Source organism: Trichechus manatus, unplaced genomic scaffold (assembly GCF_000243295.1).
Source record: "Trichechus manatus latirostris isolate Lorelei unplaced genomic scaffold, TriManLat1.0 scaffold00133, whole genome shotgun sequence".
Lineage (NCBI taxonomy): Eukaryota > Metazoa > Chordata > Mammalia > Sirenia > Trichechidae > Trichechus > Trichechus manatus.
This window is the reverse complement of record NW_004444069.1, coordinates 4439347-4461786: the sequence shown is the minus strand read 5'-3', so window position 1 is coordinate 4461786 and position 22440 is coordinate 4439347.

The window sequence follows — 22440 nt, the reverse complement described above, 5'->3', positions numbered from 1 at the left end:
GGGAGGCCTTACACTACCTGATTTTAGAACCTATTATACTGCCACGCTAGTCAAAACAGCCTGGTACTGGCACAACAACAGATCCATAGACCAGTGGAACAGAATTGAGAATCCAGACGTAAATTCATTCACCTATGAGCAGCTGATATTTGACAAAGGCCCAAAGTCTATTAATTGGGGAAAAGACAGTAGTCTCTTTAACAAATGGTGCTGGCATAACTGGATATCAATCTGCAAAAAACTGAAACAAGACCCATACCTCACACCATGCATAAAAATTAACTCAAAATAGATCAAAGACTTGAATATAAATTGAAAATGATAAAGATCATGGAAGGAAAAATAGCGACAATGCTAGAAGACTTAATACATGGCATAAACACAATACAAACCATAAGTAACAATGCACAAGCACCAGAAGAGAGGCTAGATAAATGGGAGCTCCTAATAATCAAACACTTATGCTCATTCAAAAGACTTCACCAAAAGAGTCAAAAGACAACCTACAGACTGGGAAAAAAATTTTGGCTACGACAAATCCGATCAGCATATGATCTCTAAAATCTACAAGATACTGCAAAACCTCAACGACAAAAAGACAAATAACCCAATTAAAAAATGGGCAAAGGATATGAATAGGCACTTCGCCAAAGAAGATATTCAGGCGGCTAACAGACACATGAAGAAATGCTCATGATCATTAGCCATTAGAGAAATGCAGATCAAAACTACAATGAGATATCATCTCACCCCAGCAAGGCTAGCATTAACCCAAAAAACACAAAATAATAAATGCTGGAGAGGTTGTGGAGAGATTGAAACACTTATACACTGTTGGTGTGAATGTAAAATGGTACAACCACTTTGGAAATCGATTTGGCACTTCCTTAAAAATTAGAAATAGAAGTACCCTACGATCCAGCAATCCTGCTCCTTGGAATATATCCTAGAGAAATAAGAGCCGTCACACAAATAGATATATGCACACCCACGTTCACTGCAGCACTGTTTACAATAGCAAAAAGATGGAAACAATCTAGGTGCCCATCAACAGACGAATGGATAAACAAATTATGGTATATTCATGCAATGGAATACTACACAATGATAAAGAACAACGATGAATCTGTGAAACATCTTGTAACATGGAGGAATCTGGAAGGCATTATGCTGAGTGAATTTAGTCAGTCGCAAAAAGGACAAATATTGTATAAGACCACTATTATAAGAACTCAGGAAAAGGTTTAAACACAGTAGAAAACATTCTTTGATGGTTACAAGAGTTGGGAGGGAGAGGAGTATTCACTAACTAGAAAGTAGACAAGAATTATCTTAGGTGAATGGAAGGACAGCACACACAACAGGGAAAGTCAGCACAACTGGACTAAACCAAAGCTAAGAAGTTTCCTGAATACAATCAAACACTTTGAGGGACAGAGTAGCAGGGGTGGGGGTCTGGGGACCATGCTTTCAGGGGATATCTAGGTCAACTGGCATAACAAAGACTATTAAGAAAATATTCTGCATCCTACTTTGGTGAGTGGCGTCTGGGGTCTTAAAAGCTTGCAAGTGGCCATCTAAGATGCATCAATTGGTCTCAACCACTTGGAGCAGAGGAGAATGAAGAACATCAAAGACTCAAGGAAAGTATTAGCCCAAGAGCCAGAAAGGGCCACATAAACCGGAGACTTCATCAGCCTGAGACCAAAAGAACTAGATGGTGCTCAGCTATCACTGATGCTGGCCCTCACAGGGAACACAACAGAGAGTCCCTGTTACAGCAGCAGAAAGGTGGGGTGCAGAACTCAAATTCTAGTAAGAAGACCAGACTTAATGATCTGACTGAGACTGGAGGAACCCCAGAAAGCATGGCCCCTGGATTTTCTATCAGCCCAGAACTAAAACAATTTCCGAGGCCAACTCTTCAGACAATGATTGGACTGGACTGTGGGACATAAAGTGATACTCGTGAGGAGTGTGCCTCTTAGCTCAAGTAGATACAAGAGACTAAACGGGCAGCTTCTTTCCAGAGGTGAGATGGGAAGACAGAGAGGGTTAGGAGCTGGCTGAATGGACATGGGGAATCAGGGGTGGAAAGGAGGAGTGTGCCGTCACAGTAAGAGGGAGCAATTAGAGTCACATAACAATGTATGTATAAATTTTTGTATGGGAAAAAATAAAAAAATTCCAAAGAAAGCAACACCTCAGATGAAATGAGCCATACTTATCTCAGCAAAGTTGACAGCCCTGGGCCAGGCTGACGAGCCACACGGAAAAGCTGGGGAGACCATCGCTTAGACACACAGGAGAGGACAGCTCTCACGCACAATAAAATCACAGATCCTCCAAACGAATGATTAAAGCAAGAGAAGCAAACATTTTGAGAGTCAGAAAGTACCTCATCATATCATCGATCCCACTCCTTGCATTCCAGAAGCTCAGAACAATAACAACTTAACAATAACAATAAACCAAAATCAAACTTGTTGCTGTCGAGTTGATTCCGACTCATGGAGACCCTATGCGTCACAGAAGAGAACTGTGCTCCATAGGGTTTTAAATGGCTGCTTTTTTGGAAGTAGGTCCCTGGGCCTTTCTTCTGAGGTGTCTCCGGGTGGATTCAAACCACCAACTTTGCGGTTAGCATCTGAGTGCGTTAACCATTTGCACCACCCAGGGACTCCAGCAATAACAAAACTAGGTACAAAATACCTTAGTTCAGGCCCCAGGAAGAGGGTATGGACTACAGGGGTCAGTGGGAGTAGACAGGTGGGGAGGCCTCACACTGGCTCGTAGAGGAATAGACTTTGGAGGGCAGGAGTATAGTGGGCTTCAGTAGCAGAGTGGAGCAGCGCTATATAGGTGGCGTCTCCCAGTATAAGATAATTTTATTACCTTTCTTATAATAAATAAGTGTTGAGGATTTCCAACTTTTTATGATAGGTATGTGAAGCTTCTCTGAAGTTCTACCCCAAAACAGACACAGAAGTCAGAAAGATGAAAATCTCAACATTTAGTTCAGTATTGAAAAGCTTGCTGGAGGATACACGTCAGATCTCTGGTCAAATGGGCTCCCTCTGTGCTCCCCCTCTCTGGTTGGAAGTACCTCTAGTCCCAGGCAAGTGCAGACACCCGAAGTCCAATTAGGATGTAAGTCTAGGGTTGCCTGAAGCAAAGTATATTGCTCGGAAATCTTTAGTTTTTTATATTAGAAGTCAAAGAACTGAAAGGGAGATAATATATTTTTCTATACTATATACCAAGCCCTGGTGGCATAGTATATAGTATAGAAATATACTAAATATGGAGCCCTGGTGGCATAGTGGAGCTCTGGTGGCACAGTGGTTAAAAGTTCAGCTGTTAACCAAAAGGTGAGCAGTCTGAATCCACCAGCTGCTCCTTGGAAACCCTTATGGGGGCAGTTCTACTCTGTCCTATAGGGTCGCTATGAGTCGGAATCGACTCAATGGCAACTGGTTTATACTATATACCATGAGTACTCATATGCAGGTAAGTATGCATCTATATATATGTATTTCTCTGGGTGGTGCAAATAGTTAACACTCTCAACTGCTAACCGAAAGGTTGTACATTCAAGTTCATCCAGAGTGACCTGGTACTTGTGAACATGATCTTGTTTGGAAATAGGATCTTTAAGATGTTATCAGTGAGGTTAACATGAGGTCATACTGGAGTAGGGTGGGTCGTAATACAATCTGAGTGGTGTTTTTATAAAAATAGAAGAGACACAGCTGGAAGATGACCATATGAAGACAGAGGCAGAGATTGGAGTGACGCATGTACAAGGCAAAGAACATGAAGGAGTTCCAAGAATCACCAGAAACTAGGAAGAGGAAAGGAAAAGTTCTTCCCTAGAGCCTTCAGAGAGAGAACATGGCCCTGCAAACACCTTGATTTCAGACTTTTAGCCTCCAGGACTGTGACAATAAATTTCTGTTGTTTTAAGCCACTCAATTTGTGGTACTTTGTTACGGCAGCCTTAGGAAATTAATACAATAAAAGAAAATTATAAGTTATTCTCATTTATAAATTCTTTTTATAAACTTTTTTCCTTGGTTGCTTGTTTTTGGTGTTATGTCTAAGAAACTGTTGCCTAATCCAAGGTCATGAAGATTCACATCTATGTTTCTTCCTAAGAGTTTTATAGTTTTAGCTCTTACATTTAGGTCTTCGATCAATTTAGAGTTCATTTCTATATAGTAGTGTGAGGTAGGGATCCAACTTCATTCTTTTGCCTTAGGATATCCAGTTGTCCCAGCACCATTTATTGAAAAGACTCTTCTTTCCCCCATTGAGTAGTCTTGGCACTCTTGTCAAAAATCAATTGACCATTGATGTACAGGTTTATTTCTGCGTTCTCAATTCTATTCCATTGATCTATATGTCTATCTTTATACTGATACCACACTGTCTTGATTCCTGTAGCTTAGTAATAGGTTTTGAAATCTAGAAGTGTGAGTCTTTCAACTTTGTTCTTTTTTAAGGTTGTTTTGGCTATTTGGGGTCCTTTGTGATACCATATGGATTTTAGGATTAGCTTGTCCTGTTATTAAGGCAGGTGGAATTCTTATAGGAACTGTGTTGAATTCTATTCTCTACCCGGAGAAAATATGATTAAAATATGAAGGTAGATTAAGACATTTTAAGGCAAATAAACACTGAGATAATTTGGCACCAGAAGATTCATATTAAGGGAAACGCTAAAGAGAATTCATTAGGCAGAAGGAAAATGATCCCAGAGGGAGGCATGGAGTTGCAGGATGGAATGGTGAACAACCGAAAGAGTAAAAACGTAGGTGAATCTAATGAATATTGATTAATATAAAATAATAATGGGAAGTCTTATTGCAGGTTAAAACATACAGAAATACATACAGAATTTAAATACGTAACAACAATAGCACAAAAGGTGAAAGAAGGATAGAGTTAAAATGCCGTGAGGTCCTTGCATTATCTGAGAAGTAGTGAAAATACTAATTTATTTTAGACTTTAATGAATAAAGGTTGCATGTTGTAGTCTCTAGGGTAGCCAACATCAGAACAGTAAAAGAATGTATAACTAACAAGTTAATGGAGGGATGAAATAATTAAAAAAATTAATCCAAAAGAAGAAAACAAAAGAAGAAAAATAAACACAGAACCACCAAAAAACCAAATCCTTTGCTGTCAAGTTGACTTCAACTCATAGCAATCCTACAGGACAGAGTAGAACTGCCCTATAGGGTTTCCAAGGCTGTAATCTTTATGCAGGAAGCATCAAAAGAAGATGGAAGGAATACACAGAGTCACTGTACCAAAAAGAATTACTCAACATTCAACCATTTCAGGAGGTAGCATATGATCAAGAACCAATGGTACTGAAGGAAGAAGTCCATGCTGCACAGAAGGCACTGGCAAAAAATAAGGCTCCAGGAATAGACGGAATACCAATTGAGATGTTTCAACAAATGGATGCAATGCTGGAAGCGCTCACTTGTCTATGCCAAGAAATTTGGAAGACAGTTGCCTGGCCAACTGACTGGAAGAGATCCATATTTGTGCCCATTACAAAGAAAGATGATCCAATAGAATGCAGAAATTAACAATATCATTAATATTACACACAAGTAAAATTTTGCTGAAGATCATTCAAAAGTGGTTGTAGCAGTACATCAACGGGGAACTGCCAGAAATTCAAGCCAGATTCAGAAGAGGACGCGGAACAAAGGATATCATTGCTGATGTCAGATGGATCTTGGCTGAAAGCAGAGAATACCAGAAAGATATTTACCTGTGTTTTATTGACTATGCAAAGACATTTGACTGTGTGGATTATAACAAATTATGGATAGCATTACGAAGAATGGGAATTCCAGAATGCTTAATTGTGCTCACGCGGAACCTGTACATAGATCAAGAGACAGTCATTCGAACAGAACAAGTCGATACTGTGTGGTTTAAAGTCAAGAAAGGTGTATGTCAGGGTTGTATCCTTTCCCATACTTACTCAATCTGTATGGTGAACAAATAATCTGAGAAACTGGACTATATGAAGAAAAACTCAGCATCAGAATTGGAGGAAAATTCATCAACAACCTGAGATATGCAAATGACATAGCCTTGCTTGCTGAAAGCCAAGAAGACTTGAAGCACTTACTGACGAAGATCAAATACTATAGCCTTCAGTATGGATTACACTTCAGCATGAAGAAAACAAAAATCCTCACAACTGGACCAGTAAGCAACGTCATGATAAACGGAGAAAATATTGAAGTTGTCAAGGATTTCATTTTACTTGGATCCACAGTCAACACTCAGGGAAGCAGAAGTCAAGAAATCAAATGACATACTGCATTAGGCAAATCTGCTACAAAAAACCTCCTTAAAGTGTTAAAAAACAAAGTTGTTGCTTTGAGGACTAAGGTGCCCCTGACCCAAACCACGATGTTTTCAATCGCCTTATATGCATGTGAAAGCTGGACAATGAATAAGGAAGACAGAAAAAGAATTGATGCCTTTGAATTATGGTGTTGGCGAAGAACATTGACTATACCATGGACTGCCAGAAGAATGAACAAATCTGTCTTGGAAGAAGTACAGCCAGAATGCTCCTTAGAAGGGAGGATCGCAAGACTTCATCTCACATACTTTGGACATGTTATCAGAAGGGAGCAGTACCTGGAAAAGGATATCATGCTTGGTAAAGTAGAGAGTCAGCAAAAACGAAGAAGACCCTGAACGAGATGGATTGACATGGTGGTTGCAACCATGGGCTCAAACATACATACTATTGTGAGGATGGTGCAGGACCAGGCAACATTTCTTTCCGTTATACATGGGGTTGCTATGAGTCAGAACCAACTTGATGGCAACTAACAACAAAGAAATTCTAAACATATTTCAAAGGATTCAAACTGTACAGAGTATGTTCTCTGAAAACAGTGGAATTAAACTACAAATTAATAGCAAAAAGGTAAGTAGAAAACGCCCCCAAATTTGGAAATAGATAATACTTTCTTAATAACTCAGGTCAAAGAAGAAAGTCTATTACAAACAAACTAGGAAATATTTTTAACTGAAATAAATCAGTGCACCACATACTAAAACGTACAGGAGGAAGCTACATGCTTAAGGGAAGATTCATAGCCTCAAGTGCATATGTAGCATAAAGAAGGAATGCTGAAAATTAATGGCCCAAATATTCAACTAATAAAGTTAGAAAAAGAAGGGGAAATTAAACCCAAAGAAAGTAAAAGGACAGAGTAATAAGTATAAGGGCAAATGTTAATGAAATAGAAAAAAGAAAGAAAGAATTAACAAAGCTGAAAGCTGATTCTTTGAAAAGAGTAGCTTGGAAAGATTTATGAAGAAAAAAACAGAGAATGCCCCCAAAACCACCATCAGAAAGCAAACGGGGGACATCACTACAGATCCTGCAGGTGTTGAAAGGAGGATAAAAAATATATTAGAAACAACTTTATGCCAATAAGTTTGAAAGTTAAGATAAAATGAGCAAATTCTTAGAAAAACACAATATGCCAAAACTATATGTAATCTGATGTCTATTAAAGTCCCTGGAGAGTGCAAATGGTTAAGCAGTTGGCCACTAACTGAAAGGTTGGTGGTTTGAGTCCATGCACAGGTAACTAGGGAGAAAGGCCTGGACGTGTACTTCTGAAAAATGAGCCACTGAAGACTCTATCGAGTGTAGGTCTGCTCTGAAACACATGGGATTATATGAGTTGGAATTGACTCGACGGCAACTTTTTTTTTTTGGTCTGTTAAAGAAATAATATCCGTAATTTAAAATCTTCCTAACAATAAACTCCATGCCCAGAGGCTTCATCGGTGAATTCTTTTGAACATCTAGGAAGACATAACACCAACAGAATACGAAAGAACACTTCCCAACTCATTTTATGAGGTCAGCATCAACTCAATACCAAAACCTGACAAGGGCAGTAAAAGAAAGAAAAATCTCTCTTGTGATTATTGTTTATAAGATCCTAAACAAAATCTTAGGAAACCAATGTCAGTGATTATGTATGAAGGTTAATATAGCATGACCAAACTGGGCTCATTTCAGGAATGCAAGGTAAATTTATCACATTTATCAGAATAAGAAAAATAATATGATCATCTCAATATATGCAGAAAAATCATTTGATAAAATCCAATACCCATTTATGACGAATACCTTCAGCAAATGAATAATGTGACAGAGTAGAACTGCCCCACAGGGTTTCCTAGGCTGTCATCTTTACCGGAGCTGATTTCTAGATCTTTCTCCCACTGAGCAGCTAGTGAGTTTGAACCATTGACCTTTTGGTTAGCAGCCGAGCACTTAGCCATTGTACCACCAGGGCTCCTTTTAATTGTTATAAGTATATACAAAAATCCTACAGCAAATATTGTACCTGAGGTCGTAGCCAGAGCAGTAAGGCCAGGGTGGGGGGTGGGGGGTGAGGGGTGGGGTAAGTATGAAGATTTGAAAGCAGGAAATAAAATTGTCATTATTCACAGTTGGTTGGGTAAAAAAAAATTTAATTATTAAAAAATTTTAAAATCTACTGATAAACTATTAGAATTAATAAGCAAATTTAACAGGGTCACTGAATACATCAGTGTGAAAAACCAATCATGCTGCTATATACCAGTAACAATTAGAAAATTTAAAAATAAGATACCATGTATAATAGTTTCAAAGAACATTAAAGCACATTATAAAGCCTCTATAATTAAAACAGTATGGTATTAGTATATACGTATGTAGACAGACAAATGGAACAAAATAGAAAATACAGATATGGACCTAATTGCCAATAGAAATTTAATATATAATTCAGATGACATATAAATCAGTGAAAAAAACTTAATAGGTGGTATTGAGATACCTGGAAGACATATGGGAAAATATATAATTAGGTCAATTCCTATAACACACACTAAGATAAATTCCAAATGGATTAGAAATTTAGATGTAAAAATGAAGAAAACATGGGAAAATTTCTCTATAACCTAGGAGAGAAGAAATTTTCATAACTATGGCTCAAATTCCAGAAACAGTAAGGAAAAGGATTAATAAACGTGTTTACATAAAAATATAAAATGTGCAGGCTGAAAAACAGTATAAACTAAGTAAAAAGACAAATGACAAAGTAGGGAAATATTTATAAGTTTATCACAGACAAAGGGATTAATATAATACATGGAACCACTTGAAACTGGTGGTATTTGAAAATTTTTGACCTAACATAATAGCACTTTCATATGGTTCAGCTTAATACCTAATATATAAAAAGCTTCTAAAAATAAATAAAATGGGGCAATACTCCCATAGAATAATGGACTAGAGATATGAACACACAGTTTACAAAATATAAATGCAAATGGATTTTAATATACTCAACCACATTCAGAGGAATCTATCCCAAAGATACACTGCAAAATGCCAAAAAGATATATATGCAAAAGGCAATTCAGTACAGCACTATGCATAATAGCAAAAGATTGGAAACAACCCAAATGTCTTGATATCTATAGAGTAGGTCCTCCAATTTTGTCTTTCTTCTTTAGGATTATCTTAGATATTGTTAACCTTTGCATTTCCATATACATTTTAAAATCTGTTTTTTAATTTACACACACACACACTCCTGCTGAGATTTGTATTGGTATTCCGTTGAATCTGTAGATCAATTTCTGGAGAATTGATGTCTCTACAAAACTGAGTATTCTAATTCACGAGCACGTGTTTAGGCCTTTTAAACTAATCTCGATAACGTTTTGTAGTTTTCTATGTAGACGTCTTGTACATCTTTTGTTAGATTTACTCTTCTGTATTTAATATCTGGATGGAATAGCCATCCCCCATCATTACTCTTATTCTTTTGTTCTGCTTTCCCAGGTATTCTATGTTTATTCTTCCAAATGACCTTTATAATCAACTTGTCTAGCTCCAGAAAAAAGCCTGATGATATTCTCATTGGAACTGTGCTATATACATTAACTTAGGGAGAATTGGATTTTCTTCTCTAGTCAGTTTTGACAAGTTATATATTTTTCTAGGAATTTGCCCGTCTAATGTAAGTTTTCATCTTTACTGGCATGAAGTTGGTTATAATATCTCTTACTATATTTTAAATCTCTGCTAATTTTGTAGGTTTTTTTCTCTTTTTAATTCTTAGTATTGTTTCTTTTTTTCTTTTTCCCTGAGCAACCTTTCCAGAGTGTGGTCATTTTTTTTGCTCTCAAAATTTTATCCTCTCTTATATGTCTGTTTTCTAATTTGTATGTTTAACTGATCTATTTTCATTTTTACTGGTATAGGAAATGTTATAAATTTTCCTCTGAAGATTGCTCTAGTTCTAGCACAGAGATTTGGCTATGTTATATTTTCATCATTGTATATTTATTTTAAATTTCTTCTCTGATTTAAGAGTTGTTTGAGGTTTTTAAATGTCTGGATGTAAAGGTCTTTTTGCTGTGCCATTAATGCCTAGTTTTATTGTAGTAAAGTCATTTCCCAAATGAGGTGGCTGAGACTCAGAGAAGTCGAGTGACTTGCCCAAGGGCACACATTCAGCAATGGGTAGGGCTGGACTGGAAGCTCAGGCAGTTTGACTCCAAAGTCCACTTCCCTCCCACTGCCCTGCCCTGCTTCTTAAGGTTGATAGGTAGATATGCTGTTTAGACATTACATGCAACATTCCAGCAGGTGTCATTATGAGACCCGTAAAACCAGTTGCCGTCAAGTTGATTCCAACTCACAGCAACCCTGTAGGACAGAGGAGAACTGCTCCTCAGGGTTTCCAAGGCTGTAAATCTTTATGGAAGCAGACTACTACATCTTTTCCGTGGAGCAGCTGATGGGTTTGAACTGCTGACCTTTAGGTGCTTTAACCACTGAGCAACCAGGGCTCCTCATTATGAGACCAAACCAAACCAAAGTCATTGCCGTCGAATCAATTCTGACTCACAGAGACCTATAGGACAGAGTAGAATTGCCCCACAGGGTTTCCAAGGAGCGGCTGGTGGATTCAAACTGCCAGCCTTTTGGTTAACAGCTAAGCTCTTAACCACTATGCCACCAGAGCTCCTTGAAACATACTAGCCAAGTTATAATTATTCTTATGAGTAGGCTTACTTCCATCTAAACTAATTTATCCTTTCAACAATACCTGGACACCCACAGAAAGCACTGCATAAATGGAGGACTTGGTGACATTTATGTACATTTAAGGAGCCCTGTGGTGCAGTGGTTACGCGTTCAGCTGCTAACCAAAAGGTCGGCAGTTCGAATCCACCAGCCGCTCCTTGGAAACCGTATGGGGCAGTTCTACTCTGTCCTATAGGGTCACTATGAGTCGGAATCGATTTGATTGCAATGGGTTTGGTTTTTATATACATTTAAAATAGAATCTCCCATTCTACAAGTTTATCGTAAGTCCATGGTTATCCTAACTTTGAAAATTTAGGTTAATGTTTAAAAATCTACACATATCATTATGGTATTTATGACTCATTCGCACTGTTATTGCAGTGAGTGGAATAAATCATGTTCAGCAAATAGCTTAATTCACACCCCACTGACACACATTTTCCATTCTCTGCCCAGAGGCAATCTGCCTAATTCTCCCCAAGAAATAAAGGGCTGTGGGCTTATTTTGTCCATAATAAGGAATATTATTTTTTCCAATGGACACAAATATCCTACACTGCGGAGGCATCGTGTTGAAATTTTAGTTACTATATAAATGCAGGAGCCCTGGTGGCACAGTGGTTAAGAGTTCGGCTGCTAACCAAAAGGTCGGCAGTTCGAATCCATCAGCTGCTCCTTGGAAACCCTGTGGGGCAGTTCTACTCTGTCCTACAGGGTTGCTATGAGTCGGCATTGACTCGACAGCAACCAGTAACGGGAATAGAAATACAAGGTGCTATCATTATTGACAAATGGCCCCACTAAAGACAAAAGGAGAGAGCAACACTGGGGAATAAATGGCTTTGTGTAATTCTCCCAGAGAGTCCTTTGCTCCTGAGGGCCCTGCAAGGGACCAGTGGGTGCCAGGCTACTCAGGAGTAAATGAATGATCATTCCCCAACTCGGTTTAAACTTGAGTGGCTTATCTTCTACCATGTTTCCAAAGGTAGAATGTTTTGCTGTACTGAACTTTCAGGGAGAACTCACATGCTACAAAATAAGGGGCTTAAATAAATAAACTCATTGCATTCACATTTGGATTTCAGAATGCTTTAAAAGCAGGTGGAAGCTTTCTTCTCTCTTTCGGGTCTCTCTGTGGAAAACTGTTGTTGTTAGCTGCCGTTGAGTCAGTCCCCGACTCATGCACAAGGGAACAAAACGCTGCCATCCCCATGATTGGATGTGGATTGGACCATTGTGATCCGTAGGGTTTTCTTCGGCTGATTTTGGGAAGTAGATTGCCAGGCCTTTCTTTCTAGTCCAGCTTAGTCTGGAAGCTCCACCGAAAGCTGTTCAGCATTGTAGCAACCACAGATCTCCACTGACAGATGGGTAGTGGCTGCGCATGATGCCAGAAATCAAATCTGGGTTTCCCGCATGGAAGGGGAGAATTTTACCACCGAACCACCAATGCCCCCATTTGTGGAAAATTGCATACGACCTAATTGGGGGCATCACTTTGAGGCAAAAAGGTCATTGTTATTATTTTACTAATCACGTCTCAAGAACTTGGCTCCACAGGGAAACTGATAGTGAAGGAGATGGTGACAGGGGAAATGAAAGTCTTTTGGCTACACCTGGCATGCAGTTGATGAACTTGGTTGAGTCTGGGAGGGGAATTCTATGGAAGACCCTCTTCCCCCTATGCTATCACTAGTTACCCTACTGACTTCATCTGGACACAGTCAAGACAGAGCACAAACCACTTCAAACTACTGGCCACTAAAGTGACCTTCCTAGACCTGCAAGGTCAAGGGTGCCTCTTTCTGTCTGTGGGTGATGCCTACTCGCTGACTCGTACGTGTCTTAGCTGTAATGAGTAAGACTTTCCCGGATTAACTCAGATATAACTAAATTGCCCATCAAGAAGGAGCAATTTTCATTTACAGAAAATGATTACTGACTGTAAAACTCTTTACCCGTAACCCTGGCTAATTACACGGATCCAGGGCTGGTGACCATATCCTTCCTGTGCTGCCCCCACACTGCAGGGCCAACTAGCCTTTCCTCCCCCACTTCGAGGACTGAGCAAGGTCATTATTGCTCATCTCTCTGAACATAACAAAAAATGTCTGTGCTTGTTCCGCATTAATGAATGATGTTTGTTGTTCAGAAAAATGCATGCATTCATTGAAAAAGTGTAAATAATAGAAAGTATAAGTTTGACTTTATGGATTCTCACCAGTACTCTCCCCCAGGTCTATTACTGCAAACACAAGATGTTTTCCTGTTCTGCGTTCTCTGAGATGTGTTGAAATGTTTGTGTCATTCTTCCCATAAAAGCATCCTCATTTCTCTCCTCATATGGACTTCAACTGGATAAACTCAACTGTTAGGAGATGAATTGTGCCCCCTCAAAAGATATGCTGAAGTCCTAACCCCGAGTACCTGTGAATGTGAACTTATTTGTTATTTGGAAATTGGGTTGTTGCAGATGACATGTTATCAGGAGGGACCAGTCCCTGGAGGACATCATGCTTGGTAGAGGGTCAGCAAAAAAGCGGAAGACCCTTAACAAGATGAATTGACACAGCGGCTGCAACAATGGGCTCAAGCATAATGATCGTGAAGATGATGCAGGACTGGGCAGTGTTTCTTTCTGTTGGGTCGCTATGAGTTGGAACTGACTCGATGGCACCCAACAACAAGATAAGTCATTACCGTGGGCCCTAATTTCTTTAGGAGTGATATTCTATAAGAAGAGAAGAGACACAGAGACAGACGCAGAGGGAAGAAGACCACATAAATACGGAGGCAGAGACTGGAATGATGCTTCCACAAGCCAAGGAACACCTGGGGCCACCAGAAGCTTGAGGGATCTACCCCTAGAGCCTTCAGAGGGAGTGTGGCCCTTCTAACACTTGATTTCAGACTTTTATCTTCAGGAACTATGAGAGAATAAATTTCTCTTGTTTTAAGCCACCCAGGTTGTGATATTTTGTTCCAGCAGCCACAGGAAACGACCACACCAGCATCTGGTTTCTCAAAACCTGCACCTGGACTGCCTTGTGCCACCAATGGAAATCTCCCAGCCACAGGATTGGGGCTATCACATGCACGGTCATCAGCTTCACCAGTGCCCTCAATCCTGCCAAGCCATCTGTCATTCTTCCCTAACCTGCCCTTCTCAACAAGGATGATTTCAAACCTTCTCCCTGATTTCAAACACCAAGCCATCTCCTTTCTCACTCAATTGTTGTAGATTTTATTTCCTATTTTACAGAGAAAATGGCAGCTAATAGATTCCCTCTACTTCTGGCCACCAGCTCTGCAAATCTCCTTGTATTTTCTTCTATTCTTCCCTCCTGTGACAGCACAAAGTGGTCCTTCCACTTACCCAAGGTCAAGTTCTCCACCTGTGCACTGACCCTATTGTGCCCTTGTTTTCTGAGATCTCCCTTCATTAATTTTCTCTCCTTCTTATAGCTTCATCATTGGTCTCTCTCTTTCTCCTTTTGACCCTGGACTCCACTGCCCCTTCAGCTATTTCCCCATCTTTTTCCTTCACAGCTCAACTGCTTGGCAGAGTTGTCTGAGAGCAGGGATTTCTATTGGTTCCCTGGTCCATTCCTTTTTTTTTCTTTTGGAAACAAGCCCCCTGAGTTTGGCTGGCCACATGCTGGTTACCACATTGCCAGCCTCTCTGGCCAGCAGGCATGGTCGTGCCCCTAAGTTCTGGCCTGTGGATCTGAATGGGGGAGGTGTGGGAAGCTCTCAGGAAATATCTCTCAAAGAATTTTTGCCCTCAGCTTCCCCTTTCCCCTTCCTGATGATTGGACCATGGGCATGAGAGCGTGGGCTGGCTTTGACCAAGTAGACAAGGACAACACTCTCAAGGACCATAAAGCAACTTGTAGAAGGAGCTGGGGTGGGCAGGATGACCTCATGGAGCAGATAACCCACAGCCCACCCAATGTGTGCTTGGACTTTGTGAGAGAGAAACGAGGTTTCCATCTTGTGAAAGCCACTGTTACCTGGTCTATGTGAAAACAGCCTGTCAGGGACTGAATTAAGTCCCCCCAAAATGTGTATCAATTTGGTTGGGCCATGATTCCCAGTATTGTGTGGTTGTCCTCCATTCTGTGATTGTAATTTTATGTTAAAGAGGATTAGGGTGGGATTTTAATGCCCTTACTAAGGTCACATCCCTGATCCAATGTAAAGGGAGTTTCCCGGGGGTGTGGCCTGCACCACCTTTTATCTCTCAAGAGATAAAAGGAAAGGGAAGCAAGCAGAGAATCGGGGACTTCATACCACCAAGAAAGCAGTGCTGAGAGCAGAGCACGCCCTTTGGACCCTGGGTCCCTGCCGGGAGAAGCTCCTAGTCTGGGGGAAGATTGACGAGAAGGCTGACAGAAAGAGAAAGCTCCCCTGGAGCTGATGCCCTGAATTTGGACTTTTAGCCGACTTTACTGTGAGAAAATAAGTTTTTCTTTGTTAAAGCCATCCACTTGTGGTATTTCTGTTATAGCAGCACTAGATGACTAAGACACAGCCCAACCAACATCTTAAGGTATTGTCTGTGCTCTCTCTATACCGCTTCACTTCCACTGACTTCTCAACCCACTAAAAGCAAACTTTCCTCACCCCTAGGCTGAAACTTCACGCTTTCGTCCAGGTCAACACTGACATCCCTATCGATAAATCCAATGGGCACCTATCAGCCCTTGACCTCCAGCAGATTCTGACCCTGCCGCCCAGTTGCTCCCATGTATAATCATGTCTCCCCTTGGCTTCTGTCTCACTGACCCTCTGCCCTTCCTCCAGCCTCTGGGCTGCACCTTAGAGTTGCCTATGTCGCTCCTTCTTTCTCTATTGTCCCTTCTCTTCTATTCTCACCATGCATGCTCCTGGGCTGGTTCTATCTACTACCATGGGTTGAATCACCATCTCTTCTACTTAGGAGTCTTTGGTTGCAAGCAGAGACAATGACTCTGGCCCATTTAAGCTAAAACAGAATTTATTTAGAAGGAGGTGGAGCAACTCAAGGAAATGAAAGGGGAGGCGAAGAATCAGACTTAGAAAGAAGAACAAGGATCTAGGTTACAGGAATGAAACCACAATTTCATCAGGATGCTCCCCCTGGCATGACCCTGTTCTGGACATTTTAAACTTTTGTGTAATTCTGCTAAGGATTCCAATCTCAGGGAGAGGGCATCTGATTGACTTAACTTGAATCACATACACAGCACTTGGCACTTTTTTTTCTTGGCTGTAATCTTTTTTTTTTTTGATCGTGCTTTAGGTGAAAGTTTACAGAGTAAATTAGTTTCCTTTTGTGACATTGGTTGCAATGCCCGCAATGTGTCAGCACTCTCCCCCTTTTCACCCCGTGTTCCCTGTGTCTATTCATTTGGTTTTCCTGTCCCTCCTGCCTTCCCGTCTTTGCTTTTGGGCAGGAGTTGCCCATTTGGTCTCGCATACATGATTGAGCTAAGAAGTACATTCCTCACGTGTGTTATTGTTTGTTTTATAGGACTGTCTAATCTTTGGCTGAAACCTGAACTTCAGGAGTGGCTTCAATTCTGAGTTAGAAGGGTGTCCGGGGACCATAGTCTCAGGGGTTCCTTCAGTCTCTGTCAGACCAGTAAATCCGGTCCTTTCTGTGAATTGGAATTTTGTTCTACATTTTTCTCCCACTCTGTCTGGGACCCTCTATTGTAATCCCTGTCAGAGAGGTTGGTGGCGGTAGCTGGACATTGTCTAGTTCTTCTGGGCTCAGGCTGGCAGAGGCTATGGTTCATGTAGAGGGAGAAATATTTTAACTGACAGTTTTATCAGGACTGTATCCAATGGGAGAGGGGAAGATTCCCAAACCAACACTGGGGTACTACATCAGAAGACAGAAGAATGAATGCTATTGTTGTTGGTGTCAGCTGCCGTTAAGGCAGTTCCAACTCATCGCGACCCTAGGTACAACAAAACGAAACACTGCCTGGTCCTACACCATCCTCACAGTCATTGCTGTGTTTGAGCCCATTGTTGCAGTCACTCATTGACGGTCTTCCTCTTTTTCATTGACTCTCTAAGAATGAATACTAGGCAAGCAAAAATAACTAATATTCATTACAGTCTACCCTTGGATTACCCAACAACCACACATATTCTGCTTTATATACAAACAATTTCAGAACTTCCCCAAATAAAATACAACTATTATATATGCAAATGCAAATGAACTTCCTTACCATCTGTGATCATTAAGGTTGGTTGTGTGTCAACTTGGCTAGGCCATGATTCTCAGTGGTTTGGCAGTTACAATGTAGTTTGGCAGTTGTATAATGATGTGATCACCTCCATGATGAGATCTGATATAATGTGATCACCTCTGTGATGCATCTGTTGTGAGGAGCCAATCAGTTGAAAGGTAGTTTCCCTGAGGTGTGGCCTGCGTCCAATATAGGTGGATTTTCTGGCAAGGCTTGTGGGGCTTTTGCTCCCTCTGGATCCTGCAGCTGGCTCTTGTTTGTCTGACCTCCGGTTCTTGGGACTTGAGCTAGCAGTTTACCTGCCATTCTGACTGCCAATCTTTGGACTTGTTGGTCTTTGCAGTCTGTGAGCCAGAGCACTGCAGTCTCACTTGCTGATCTTGGGTTAGCCAGCCCCTGCAGCTATGTGAATCAAGAGAAGCCTCCAGCCTGACCCTCGGACTTGGGATATTCCAGTCTCTACAACCATGTGAGCCATTTCCTTAATATAAATCTCTCTTTATATGTATTTATATGCTTTACTGGTTTCGCTTCTGTAGAGAGCCCAGACTAAGACACCACCCAACACCCAATAACTCATACACTACTGCATGCAGTTTCAAGTTCAGGGTCTGGAGGAAGTCTGTTGTTCCTCTTGTTCTAGCACAATCCCATCTTGGCATTGCGCAAACTATGGGTTACAAGGTAAATTTAACCACTGTGAATATCTATATGCCACAGCAGAGCAAAGAAACAAAAAGAGGAGGCAAATTAATCTTAAACAAGCACATACTTACATACCTATGTATGTACAGACATGCATTCCTGTTCATTTGCCCTTGACCAGCATCCTTAGCTGGTTCCAATTTTATGCTGGCTGGGGTGATCCACACTTTTATTCAGGAGATATCTAATCTTGGTCATGTGGTCTTTCTACATAGATAAAGTTGTTTCATCCCCTGGGCACCTGAGACACAATGCTTAGAGCTGAAAGATATTTTAAGGGCTTTTGGACATGATTGGGATCTGAAAGAAAGGTTGGCTATATATATAAAAAAAACACAGAGAGAGAATACTAAAAATCAAAATTTATAATAATATCAAAGGCAAAATTATAAAACACTCTTCAAAATTTAATATCATTCAAGAAAACATAAGGTAAATCTTCAAGACTTTGTTTTTGACAATAGATTCTTAGACATAAGACCAAAAGCATGAGCAGGAAAGAAAAAATAGATAAGTTGGACTTCATCAAAATTAAGAACTTTTGTGTATCAAAAGGTATTATCAAGAAAGTGAAAGACAACTTACAGAATAGGAGAAAATATTTGTAAACCATATATCTGATAAGGGTTTAATATACGGAATATATAAAGAACAACTACAGCTCCATAAGCTTTCAGAAAGACAAACAATCCCATTTGAAAATGGGCTAATGACTTGAGTAGACATTTCTCCAAAAAGAAATACATACGAATGGCCAATAAGCACATGAAAAGATGCTCAACATCATTAGTCATTAGGGAAATGCAAATCAAAACACGAGATACCACTTTATCCCCAGAAGGATGGCTATTATAAAAAACAAAACAACAGAAAATAAGAAATGTGGGTGAGGATGTGGAGAAACTAGAACTCTTGTGCTTTGCTGATGGGAATGTAAAATGGTGCAGCCATGGTGGAAAACAGTTTGGCGGTTCCTCAAAAAGTTAAACATAGGATAACCATATGACCCAGCGATTCCACACCTAGGTATTGTTTTCCAAAGACTTGAAAGCAGGAATGCAAACGGATACTTGTACACCAATGTTCACTGCAACATTATTCACAATAGCCAAAAAGTGGAAACAATGCAATTGTCCATCAATAGAAGAATGGATAAACAAAATGTGGTGCATGCATACGGTGGCATATTATTCAGCCATAAAGAGAAATGAAGTACTGATACATGCCACAATATGAATGAAGCTTGAAAACATTATGCTGATTGAAATACTGTATGATCCCACTTACATGAAATGTCTAGGATAGGCAAATGCAGAGAGACAAAAGTTTATTAGTGGTTATCAGGGGCAGGTGGGAAGGGGAAATGGGGAATTATTCCTTAAAGGATACAGAGTTTCTGTTTGAAGTAATGAAAAACTGTTTGAAGTGATGGTTGCACAACATTGAGAATGTAATTAATGTCGCTAAATTGTACATTTGAAAATGGTTAAAATGGCAAATTTATGTTATATATATTTTACCACAATAAATATTTTAAGCATTTTAATAGCATAAATATGTAATGTGGACTATGAGTGACTTTTACTATGATTGAGGTGATAGGAAGCAGTGGGACCTCCAATGGGAATCATGTATGGGGTCTACCACAGCTGGGAAATGGCTGTAAGCAGAGCTGCAGGAGTCTCCCACCGGTCCTTGCATCTGGGCACAGCAGAATAAGGAAGAGCCTCAGGAGATCCCTCGGGTTCAGAATCAGGACAACCATGTCACCATTGTGTAGCAGCCACCTTATTCCTTTTTGTGCTGGGTTGAATAGTATCCCTTCAAAATTCATGTGCACCTGGAACCTCAGAATGTGACCTTATTTGTAAATAGGGACTTTGCAGATGTAATTAGTTAAGGTAAAGTAGGGTAGGCAGCTTCCGCAGAGAGTTACAGCCTTGGAAACCTTATTGGGGTGCTATGAGTCAGAATTGACTTAACGGCAACGGGTTTGGGTTTTTTTTTTTTGGATTGGTCAGTTGGTATTACAAGGCATAGTTATCCGAAGGAAAATGCATTGTGAAAAGAAGAAAAATAAGCTTAGTTATTTTATAGTCACAGATCTTAAATAGATATGCTTCATGCTGATGAGTCTTTTGAGAAGCCTGGTGTTTTGTCCCATTGACTTCAGTTAACGAGGGTAATGAACTTGGCAACTGAAAAGAATTACTGCCTGGGCAACTCTTCCAGGTTCCCGAAGTTTCTTTTCATGTGGTCTATTTCCTGGTGGCAATGACATTTGTTTACCTTGAAAATAAGAGGAGACACTTTTATGGCATAATGTCACCATGGTGCTCTGGAGCCTCGCTCACGAAGCTGCGCATACCCCTTTCTGAGAGGAGCTGGGGACGTCAATGAAAGTGGCTGACTCCGAATAGAAGCAATACTCAGTTAGAAAAAAGGGAAAGGAACAGATTTATTCCCGTTCCGCCTGTCCTCCAGAACACTTGTTTAATCAGAATGCACAGGGCAATAGCCCCAGAAGAAAAGGGTTTCTGCTGCATTGAATATTTTGTCTGGTTTAGAGGTTAAGAGTTTGGGGACATCAACTCTTATGCTATCCCAGGAGCCAATACCCCTGCATTTTTCAATTTCTGATTTTTAATCTATGAATTTATGAGTATTTCTCCCTCTTGGGAGAAATTGTTTTGATGAATTATCATATGTTACCAGTTGCCGTCGAGTCGACTCCAACTCATGGCGACCCCATGTGTGTCAGAGTAGAACTGTGCTCCATAGGGTTTTCAATGGTTGATTTTGTGAAAGTAGATTGCCAGGCTTTTCTTCCGAGGCTCCTGGGGGTGGACTGCAGCCTCCAACCTGTCAGTTAGCAGGCGAGTGTGTTAATCATTTGCACCACCCAGGGACTCTGATCATATGTAAAACATTTTAAAATCTTCACAATGAGACTATTCATAACATACAAAACAAACAAAAATGTTCTTAAGAGAGAATGGGAAACAGATTTCAAATATAGCTCCCATTTTGAGAACTATTGTACTTAACATCACAAAACTACCAGTTGACCTCCTTCCCAAGAGAAAGAGAAATGTCATCAACAGGATCCTAAATCATCACTTGCCTGGGGCAAGTGGCAACTGGCAAGTTTGTTTACTGATTTTACGAAAAGGTTATGGTGGGAAGAAGTTTGAGATGTTAATTTCCACCATGGACATCTTTTAAGAGATTTGATAAAAACCAATAAATCCAAAGTTTATTAGTAGTTACCATGGGCAGGTGAGAGGGAGGAGAAAGAAAGGCACACTGCTTAGAGGACATTGAGCTTCTGTTAAAAGTGATGGAACATTCTAAGAATGGCTAAGGGTGATAGGTGAGCAACACGATGAACATAATTCATGTCGCTCAATCATACGTGTGAAAACTGTTGAAATAACCAATGTTTTGTTACATATCTATTTACCATAATTTTTAAAAAAGCAATAAATCTGTTGAGTGTTCTGCTTAAATGAAAAGAGTAGTGTTGATAGGATACTAGGTCTTTCAGAAATCTGAGGGACTCTGGTTTTGAAAATAATTTGTATCTGAGATAAAGTTTCCGGAGAAAACATCAGAGAGTTCTGATGGATGTGAATATCAGAGTCCCGGCAGTGGATAATACTTGTTAGACGAGGGGCCTCTTTTTTAAGACTAGAAAAAGCCACACACAGACAGTCCCCACTTGCTTGGAAACACACTGTAATTCTTCTCATTTTTGGCTTCTTTCTCGTGATGGGAAGAACAGTTAAGGAAGGCCAGAAAGGATAGAAAAGAAAACCAATGTCTCTTCTCTGATTAGTTGGGGGCAATTTGAGAAGAATACTCTTACTAAAGAAGAAAATCTACTGGCAGATTAAAGACACTGGTTATAAAGGCGCCTCGTAGTAACTGAATCCCCAAAAACCTTCTTGGGAGCGACAAGGTAGAACAGAGGCTCTCCCATCAAGACTTGGAGTGGGAAAGCAGACAGCAATGAAGGGTGGACATGGGGAAACCACATTATACATTTGTTTTTAAATCTTTTGAAATATTTTAAAACTTTTTATTATGAAAAATTTCAAATATAAATAAAAATGGGAAAACGGTGTCATGATCCCTCAAGGACCCATCACTCAGCTTCAGCAATACCCTGCTCAGCCCCCAGCAATATTCCAAAGTAAATCCCAGGTATTATTTCATCTGTACATTTTTCACTACATATCTCTAAAAGGTAAGGATTTATATATATACATATATATTTTATTGTACTTTAGATGAAGGTTTACAGAACAAATAGTTTCTCATTAA